The sequence below is a fragment of the Pecten maximus genome, chromosome 8 (genome assembly GCF_902652985.1).
Source record: "Pecten maximus chromosome 8, xPecMax1.1, whole genome shotgun sequence".
Taxonomy (NCBI): domain Eukaryota; kingdom Metazoa; phylum Mollusca; class Bivalvia; order Pectinida; family Pectinidae; genus Pecten; species Pecten maximus.
Genome location: NC_047022.1, coordinates 20,323,976 through 20,334,916, shown reverse-complemented (window position 1 = coordinate 20,334,916; position 10,941 = coordinate 20,323,976).

Genomic DNA, 10,941 nt, shown 5'->3' with positions numbered 1-10,941 from the left:
ACAAACCAAATTCTATGAAATTTGGCAGGAAGCATCTATGGCTAAAGGTCAACCAAAATTGTAAATTATATGGTCCCCACCCCCCAGGGGCCTGAGGGGCGGGGCCAAAAAGGGTCAAATTGACTAAAACTTCAAAAATCTTCTTCTCTACTCTCAGATATGCTGGAATCAAACACTCTTCATAGATGGAAGGGTCTTAAGGTGTTTTACCAAAATTGTAAATTTCATGACCCAGGGGTTTCACGTTTGCCCCTGGGGAGGGGGTAAACTTTACTATAGTTTATATAGGGAAATCACATTTTTGACTTTAATTTGTTTTATTTCTATTGGAATTCATTCTAATTTTGTAAACATTGTCAGCATGGGATGACAGTTTGATGGCATGCACATGTTGGCCCTGACTGACCCCCAGAGGCTGATGGGCGGGGCTAAAAAGGGCCAAATTGACTGAAATTTCACAAATTTTCTTCTCTACTCTCAGATATGATAGAATCAAATACACTTCATAGATGGCTGGGTTTGAAAGTTCTTTACCAAAATTGTGAATTTCATGACCCTGGGGTCTCAAGTTTGCCCCTGGGGCGGGGCTAAACTTTACTATAGTTTATATAGGGAAATAACATTTTTAACTTTTATTGGTTTTGGAATTCATTCTAATTTTGTAAACATTGTCAGCGTGGGATGACAGTTTGATGGCATGCACATGTTGGCCCTGACTGACCCCCCCCCCCGTGGACGGGGCTAAAAAGGTTCAAATTGACTGAAATTTCAAAAATCTTCTTCTCAAGACTGAAATAAGGTGGAATCAAATACTCTTTATAGTTTGAAGGGTCTTATGGTGCTTTATTGAAATTTTAAATTTCATGACCCTGGGGTCACAAGTTTGCCCCTGGGGAGGGGGTAAATTTTATATAGGGAAATCACATTTTTCTTCTCCTTAGAATCATTTGATGTTTACAATGTATCATTTTAATTAACTTCCTGAGATGAAGCACAGCAATGATGCTTAAAGAGTTGGCTTTTATTTACAGGTGCTTTGGTTAACAGTGGTCAAACTTGTCATGAAAATAAACTGAAACAGCAAAAAAGTCTGTAATCTTTATATCTAAGTCAAACATCCTGATATCTTCCAGAGAACATCTCTTGCCAAATATCCAATGATTTTTGTAGGATATCTACTGTAAAACATCCATAGATATCCAACTATGTATCTGCTGTCAGCATCCAATGATATCTACTGTCAAATATCCAAAGATATTTTGTAGAGTATCTACAGTCGAACCTCCAAATATCTTCCACAGGATATACCTTGTGAAAAATCCATAGATATTCAATGTGTCTGCAGTCAAACCTCAAAAGATCTTCGACAGGATGTCTCTTGTCAAATATTCAAAGATCTTCGACATGATATCTACTGTCAAACATCCAAAGATCTTCCACAGGATATCTACTGTCAAACATCCAAAGATCTTCCACAGGATATGTTCTGTCAAACATCCATAGACAGCAACCAGATATTCATTGTCAAATATTCATAGATTTTCCACCAAATATCCACTGTCATGCATCCATAGATCTTTAGCATGATATTACTATCAAACATCCGAAGATATTCAACTATGTATCTAATGCAAATAATCTATAGATACTAATACCAAATCAAAGGTCAAACATTCATTCATCCCCAACTAGATATCTACTGTCAAAAATCCATAGATGTTCAGTTGGATATCCACTGTCAAATATCCATAGATCTACCAAGATATCAACTACTGGAAATCTGTGGACACTTAGACTGGAAATCTAAAGTCAAAAAACGGTAGATCTTCACCTGATATCTGTTGTTAAACACACAGCTTTTCAACAGGACACCTACTGTCAAACAACATAGCTCTTCAACAGGCCACCTACTGTCAATCAGCTCTTCAACAGGACACCTACTGTCAAACATCATAGCTCTTCAACAGAACACCTACTGTCAAACAACATAGCTCTTCAACAGGCCACCTACTGTCAATCAGCTCTTCAACAGGACACCTACTGTCAAACATCATAGCTCTTCAACAGAACACCTACTGTCAAACAACATAGCTCTTCAACAGGACACATACCGTCAAACACCATAGCTCTTCAACAGGACACATACTGTCAAACACCATAGCTCTTCAACAGGACACATACTGTCAATCATAGCTCTTCAACAGGATATCTACTGTCAAACGTCATAGCTCTTCAACGGGACACCTACTGTCAAACATCATAACTCTTCAACAGAACACCTACTGTCAAACATCATAGCTCATCAACAGGATATCTACTGTCAATCATAGCTCTTAAACAGGACACCTACTGTCAAACATCATAGCTCTTCAACAGGATATCTACTGTCAAACAACATAGCTCTTCAACAGGACACCTACTGTCAAACAACATAGCTCTTCAACAGGACACCTACTGTCAAACACCATAGCCCTTCAACAGGACACCTACTGTCAATCATAGCTCTTCAACATGACACCTACTGTCAAACATCATAGCTCTTTAACAGGACACATACTGTCAAACATCATAGCTCTTCAACAGGACACCTACTGTCAAACATCATAGCTCTTCAACAGGACACCTACTGTCAAACATCATAGCTCTTCAACAGGACACCTACTGTCAAACATCATAGCTCTTCAACAGGCCACCTACTGTCAAACACCATAGCTCTTCAACGGGATATCTACTGTCAAACATTAAAGCTCTTCAACAGGACACCTACTGTCAAACACCATAGTTCTTCAACAGGACACCTACTGTCAAACATCATAGCTCTTCAACAGGACACCTACTGTCAAACATCATAGCTCTTCAACGGGATATCTACTGTCAAACATCATAGCTCTTCAACAGAACACCTTCTGTCAAACATCATAGCTCTTCAACAGAACACCTACTGTCAAACATCATAGCTCTTCAACAGGACACCTACTGTCAAACATCATAGCTCTTCAACAGGACACCTACTGTCAAACCTCATAGCTCTTCAACAGGACACCTACTGTCAAACCTCATAGCTCTTCAACAGGACACCTACTGTCAAATACCATAGCTCTTCAACAGGACACCTACTGTCAAACACCATAGCTCTTCAACAGGATATCTACTGTCAAACATCATAACCCTTCAACGGGACACCTACTGTCAAACATCATAGCCCTTCAACAGGACACCTACTGTCAAACATCATAGCTCTTCAACAGGACACCTACTGTCAAACATCATAGCTCTTCAACAGGACACCTACTGTCAAATATCATAGCTCTTCAACAGAACACCTACTGTCAAACATTATAACTCTTCAACAAGACACATACTGTCAAACACCATAGCCCTTCAACAGGACACCTACTGTCAATCATAGCTCTTCAACAGGACACCTACTGTCAAACATCATAGCTCTTCAACAGAATATCTACTGTCAATCAGCTCTTCAACAGAACACCTACTGTCAAACATCATAGCTCTTCAACATGACACCTACTGTCAAACATCATAGCTCTTCAACAAGACACCTACTGTCAAACATCATAGCTCTTCAACATGACACCTACTGTCAAACATCATAGCTCTTCAACGGGACACCTACTGTCAAACATCATAGCTCTTCAACAGGACACCAACTGTCAAACATCATAGCTCTTCAACAGGACACCTACTGTCAAACATCATAGCTCTTCAACAGGACACCTACTGTCAAACATCATAGCTCTTCAACAGGACACCTACTGTCAATCATAGCTCTTCAACAGGAAACCTACTGTCAAACATCATAGCTCTTCAACAGAACACCTACTGTCAAACATCATAGCTCTTCAACATGACACCTACTGTCAAACATCATAGCTCTTCAACGGGACACCTACTGTCAAACATCATAGCTCTTCAACATGACACCTACTGTCAAACATCATAGCTCTTCAACGGGACACCTACTGTCAAACATCATAGCTCTTCAACAGGACACCAACTGTCAAACATCATAGCTCTTCAACAGGACACCTACTGTCAAACATCATAGCTCTTCAACAGGACACCTGCTGTCAAACATCATAGCTCTTCAACAGGACACCTACTGTCAAACATCATAGCTCTTCAACAGGACACCTACTGTCAAACATCATAGCTCTTCAACAGGACTCCTACTGTCAATCATAGCTCTTCAACAGGAAACCTACTGTCAAACATCAAAGCTCTTCAACAGGACTCCTACTGTCAATCATAGCTCTTCAACAGAACACCTACTGTCAAACATCATAGCTCTTCAACAGAACACCTACTGTCAAACATCATAGCTCTTCAACAGGACACCTACTGTCAAACACCATAGCTCTTCAACAGGACACCTACTGTCAAACATCATAGCTCTTCAACAGGACACCTACTGTCAAACACCATAGCTCTTCAACAGGACACCTACTGTCAAACATCATAGCTCTTCAACAGGACACCTACTGTCAAACATCATAGCTCTTCAACAGGACACCTACTGTCAAACATCATAGCTCTTCAACAGGACACCTACTGTCAAACATCATAGCTCTTCAACAGAATATCTACTGTCAATCAGCTCTTCAACAGAACACCTACTGTCAAACATCATAGCTCTTCAACATGACACCTACTGTCAAACATCATAGCTCTTCAACGGGACACCTACTGTCAAACATCATAGCTCTTCAACATGACACCTACTGTCAAACATCATAGCTCTTCAACGGGGCACCTACTGTCAAACATCATAGCTCTTCAACAGGACACCAACTGTCAAACATCATAGCTCTTCAACAGGACACCTACTGTCAAACATCATAGCTCTTCAACAGGACACCTGCTGTCAAACATCATAGCTCTTCAACAGGACACCTACTGTCAAACATCATAGCTCTTCAACAGAACACCTACTGTCAAACATCATAGCTCTTCAACAGGACACCTACTGTCAATCATAGCTCTTCAACAGGAAACCTACTGTCAAACATCATAGCTCTTCAACAGAACACCTACTGTCAAACATCATAGCTCTTCAACAGGACACCTACTGTCAAACACCATAGCTCTTCAACAGGACACCTACTGTCAAACATCATAGCTCTTCAACAGGACACCTACTGTCAAACACCATAGCTCTTCAACAGGACACCTACTGTCAAACATCATAGCTCTTCAACATGACACCTACTGTCAAACATCATAGCTCTTCAACAGAACACCTACTGTCAAACATCATAGCTCTTCAACAGGACACCTACTGTCAAACATCATAGCCCTTCAACAGGACACCTACTGTCAAACAGCATAGCTCTTCAACAGGACACCTACTTTCAAACATCATAGCTCTTCAACAGAATATCTACTGTCAATCAGCTCTTCAACAGAACACCTACTGTCAAACATCATAGCTCTTCAACATGACACCTACTGTCAAACATCATAGCTCTTCAACGAGACACCTACTGTCAAACATCATAGCTCTTCAACATGACACCTACTGTCAAACATCATAGCTCTTCAACGGGACACCTACTGTCAAACATCATAGCTCTTCAACAGGACACCAACTGTCAAACATCATAGCTCTTCAACAGGACACCTACTGTCAAACATCATAGCTCTTCAACAGGACACCTACTGTCAATCATAGCTCTTCAACAGGAAACCTATTGTCAAACATCATAGCTCTTCAACAGAACACCTACTGTCAAACATCATAGCTCTTCAACAGGACACCTACTGTCAAACACCATAGCTCTTCAACAGGACACCTACTGTCAAACATCATAGCTCTTCAACAGGACACCTACTGTCAAACATCATAGCTCTTCAACAGGACACCTACTGTCAAACATCATAGCTCTTCAACATGACACCTACTGTCAAACATCATAGCTCTTCAACAGGACACCAACTGTCAAACATCATAGCTCTTCAACAGGACACCTACTGTCAAACATCATAGCTCTTCAACAGGACACCTACTGTCAAACATCATAGCTCTTCAACAGGACACCTACTGTCAATCATAGCTCTTCAACAGGAAACCTACTGTCAAACATCATAGCTCTTCAACAGAACACCTACTGTCAAACATCATAGCTCTTCAACATGACACCTACTGTCAAACATCATAGCTCTTCAACGGGACACCTACTGTCAAACATCATAGCTCTTCAACATGACACCTACTGTCAAACATCATAGCTCTTCAACGGGACACCTACTGTCAAACATCATAGCTCTTCAACAGGACACCAACTGTCAAACATCATAGCTCTTCAACAGGACACCTACTGTCAAACATCATAGCTCTTCAACAGGACACCTGCTGTCAAACATCATAGCTCTTCAACAGGACACCTACTGTCAAACATCATAGCTCTTCAACAGGACACCTACTGTCAAACATCATAGCTCTTCAACAGGACTCCTACTGTCAATCATAGCTCTTCAACAGGAAACCTACTGTCAAACATCAAAGCTCTTCAACAGGACTCCTACTGTCAATCATAGCTCTTCAACAGAACACCTACTGTCAAACATCATAGCTCTTCAACAGAACACCTACTGTCAAACATCATAGCTCTTCAACAGGACACCTACTGTCAAACACCATAGCTCTTCAACAGGACACCTACTGTCAAACATCATAGCTCTTCAACAGGACACCTACTGTCAAACACCATAGCTCTTCAACAGGACACCTACTGTCAAACATCATAGCTCTTCAACAGGACACCTACTGTCAAACATCATAGCTCTTCAACAGGACACCTACTGTCAAACATCATAGCCCTTCAACAGGACACCTACTGTCAAACATCATAGCTCTTCAACAGAATATCTACTGTCAATCAGCTCTTCAACAGAACACCTACTGTCAAACATCATAGCTCTTCAACATGACACCTACTGTCAAACATCATAGCTCTTCAACGGGACACCTACTGTCAAACATCATAGCTCTTCAACATGACACCTACTGTCAAACATCATAGCTCTTCAACGGGGCACCTACTGTCAAACATCATAGCTCTTCAACAGGACACCTACTGTCAATCATAGCTCTTCAACAGGAAACCTATTGTCAAACATCATAGCTCTTCAACAGAACACCTACTGTCAAACATCATAGCTCTTCAACAGGACACCTACTGTCAAACACCATAGCTCTTCAACAGGACACCTACTGTCAAACATCATAGCTCTTCAACAGGACACCTACTGTCAAACACCATAGCTCTTCAACAGGACACCTACTGTCAAACATCATAGCTCTTCAACATGACACCTACTGTCAAACATCATAGCTCTTCAACAGGACACCTACTGTCAAACATCATAGCTCTTCAACAGGACACCTACTGTCAAACATCATAGCTCTTCAACAGGACACCTACTGTCAAACATCATAGCTCTTCAACAGGACACCTACTGTCAATCATAGCTCTTCAACAGGAAACCTACTGTCAAACATCATAGCTCTTCAACAGAACACCTACTGTCAAACATCATAGCTCTTCAACATGACACCTACTGTCAAACATCATAGCTCTTCAACGGGACACCTACTGTCAAACATCATAGCTCTTCAACATGACACCTACTGTCAAACATCATAGCTCTTCAACGGGACACCTACTGTCAAACATCATAGCTCTTCAACAGGACACCAACTGTCAAACATCATAGCTCTTCAACAGGACACCTACTGTCAAACATCATAGCTCTTCAACAGGACACCTGCTGTCAAACATCATAGCTCTTCAACAGGACACCTACTGTCAAACATCATAGCTCTTCAACAGGACACCTACTGTCAAACATCATAGCTCTTCAACAGGACTCCTACTGTCAATCATAGCTCTTCAACAGGAAACCTACTGTCAAACATCAAAGCTCTTCAACAGGACTCCTACTGTCAATCATAGCTCTTCAACAGAACACCTACTGTCAAACATCATAGCTCTTCAACAGAACACCTACTGTCAAACATCATAGCTCTTCAACAGGACACCTACTGTCAAACATCATAGCTCTTCAACAGGACACCTACTGTCAAACATCATAGCTCTTCAACAGGACACCTACTGTCAAACACCATAGCTCTTCAACAGGACACCTACTGTCAAACATCATAGCTCTTCAACAGGACACCTACTGTCAAACATCATAGCTCTTCAACAGGACACCTACTGTCAAACATCATAGCCCTTCAACAGGACACCTACTGTCAAACATCATAGCTCTTCAACAGAATATCTACTGTCAATCAGCTCTTCAACAGAACACCTACTGTCAAACATCATAGCTCTTCAACATGACACCTACTGTCAAACATCATAGCTCTTCAACGGGACACCTACTGTCAAACATCATAGCTCTTCAACATGACACCTACTGTCAAACATCATAGCTCTTCAACGGGGCACCTACTGTCAAACATCATAGCTCTTCAACAGGACACCAACTGTCAAACATCATAGCTCTTCAACAGGACACCTACTGTCAAACATCATAGCTCTTCAACAGGACACCTGCTGTCAAACATCATAGCTCTTCAACAGGACACCTACTGTCAAACATCATAGCTCTTCAACAGAACACCTACTGTCAAACATCATAGCTCTTCAACAGGACACCTACTGTCAATCATAGCTCTTCAACAGGAAACCTACTGTCAAACATCATAGCTCTTCAACAGAACACCTACTGTCAAACATCATAGCTCTTCAACAGGACACCTACTGTCAAACATCATAGCTCTTCAACAGGACACCTACTGTCAAACATCATAGCTCTTCAACAGGACACCTACTGTCAAACACCATAGCTCTTCAACAGGACACCTACTGTCAAACATCATAGCTCTTCAACATGACACCTACTGTCAAACATCATAGCTCTTCAACAGAACACCTACTGTCAAACATCATAGCTCTTCAACAGGACACCTACTGTCAAACACCATAGCTCTTCAACAGGACACCTACTGTCAAACATCATAGCTCTTCAACAGGACACCTACTGTCAAACACCATAGCTCTTCAACAGGACACCTACTGTCAAACATCATAGCTCTTCAACAGGACACCTACTGTCAAACATCATAGCCCTTCAACAGGACACCTACTGTCAAACAGCATAGCTCTTCAACAGGACACCTACTTTCAAACATCATAGCTCTTCAACAGAATATCTACTGTCAATCAGCTCTTCAACAGAACACCTACTGTCAAACATCATAGCTCTTCAACATGACACCTACTGTCAAACATCATAGCTCTTCAACGAGACACCTACTGTCAAACATCATAGCTCTTCAACATGACACCTACTGTCAAACATCATAGCTCTTCAACGGGACACCTACTGTCAAACATCATAGCTCTTCAACAGGACACCAACTGTCAAACATCATAGCTCTTCAACAGGACACCTACTGTCAAACATCATAGCTCTTCAACAGGACACCTACTGTCAATCATAGCTCTTCAACAGGAAACCTATTGTCAAACATCATAGCTCTTCAACAGAACACCTACTGTCAAACATCATAGCTCTTCAACAGGACACCTACTGTCAAACACCATAGCTCTTCAACAGGACACCTACTGTCAAACATCATAGCTCTTCAACAGGACACCTACTGTCAAACACCATAGCTCTTCAACAGGACACCTACTGTCAAACATCATAGCTCTTCAACATGACACCTACTGTCAAACATCATAGCTCTTCAACAGAACACCTACTGTCAAACATCATAGCTCTTCAACAGGACACCTACTGTCAAACATCATAGCTCTTCAACAGGACACCTACTGTCAAACATCATAGCTCTTCAACAGGACACCTACTGTCAAACACCATAGCTCTTCAACAGGACACCTACTGTCAAACATCATAGCTCTTCAACAGGACACCTACTGTCAAACATCATAGCTCTTCAACAGGACACCTACTGTCAAACATCATAGCCCTTCAACAGGACACCTACTGTCAAACAGCATAGCTCTTCAACAGGACACCTACTGTCAAACATCATAGCTCTTCAACAGAATATCTACTGTCAATCAGCTCTTCAACAGAACACCTACTGTCAAACATCATAGCTCTTCAACATGACACCTACTGTCAAACATCATAGCTCTTCAATGAGACACCTACTGTCAAACATCATAGCTCTTCAACATGACACCTACTGTCAAACATCATAGCTCTTCAACGGGACACCTACTGTCAAACATCATAGCTCTTCAACAGGACACCAACTGTCAAACATCATAGCTCTTCAACAGGACACCTACTGTCAAACATTATAGCTCTTCAACGGGACACCTGCTGTCAAACATCATAGCTCTTCAACAGGACACCTACTGTCAAACATCATAGCTCTTCAACGGGACACCTACTGTCAAACATCATAGCTCTTCAACAGGACACCTACTGTCAATCATAGCTCTTCAACAGGAAACCTACTGTCAAACATCATAGCTCTTCAACAGAACACCTACTGTCAAACATCATAGCTCTTCAACAGGACACCTACTGTCAAACACCATAGCTCTTCAACAGGACACCTACTGTCAAACATCATAGCTCTTCAACAGGACACCTACTGTCAAACACCATAGCTCTTCAACAGGACACCTACTGTCAAACATCATAGCTCTTCAACAGGACACCTACTGTCAAACATTATAGCTCTTCAACAGGACACCTACTGTCAAACATCATAGCCCTTCAACAGGACACCTACTGTCAATCATAGCTCTTCAATGGGACACCTACTGTCAAACATCATAGCTCTTCAACAGAATATCTACTGTCAATCATAGCTCTTCAACAGGACACCTACTGTTAAACATCATATCACTTCAACAAGACATCTACTGT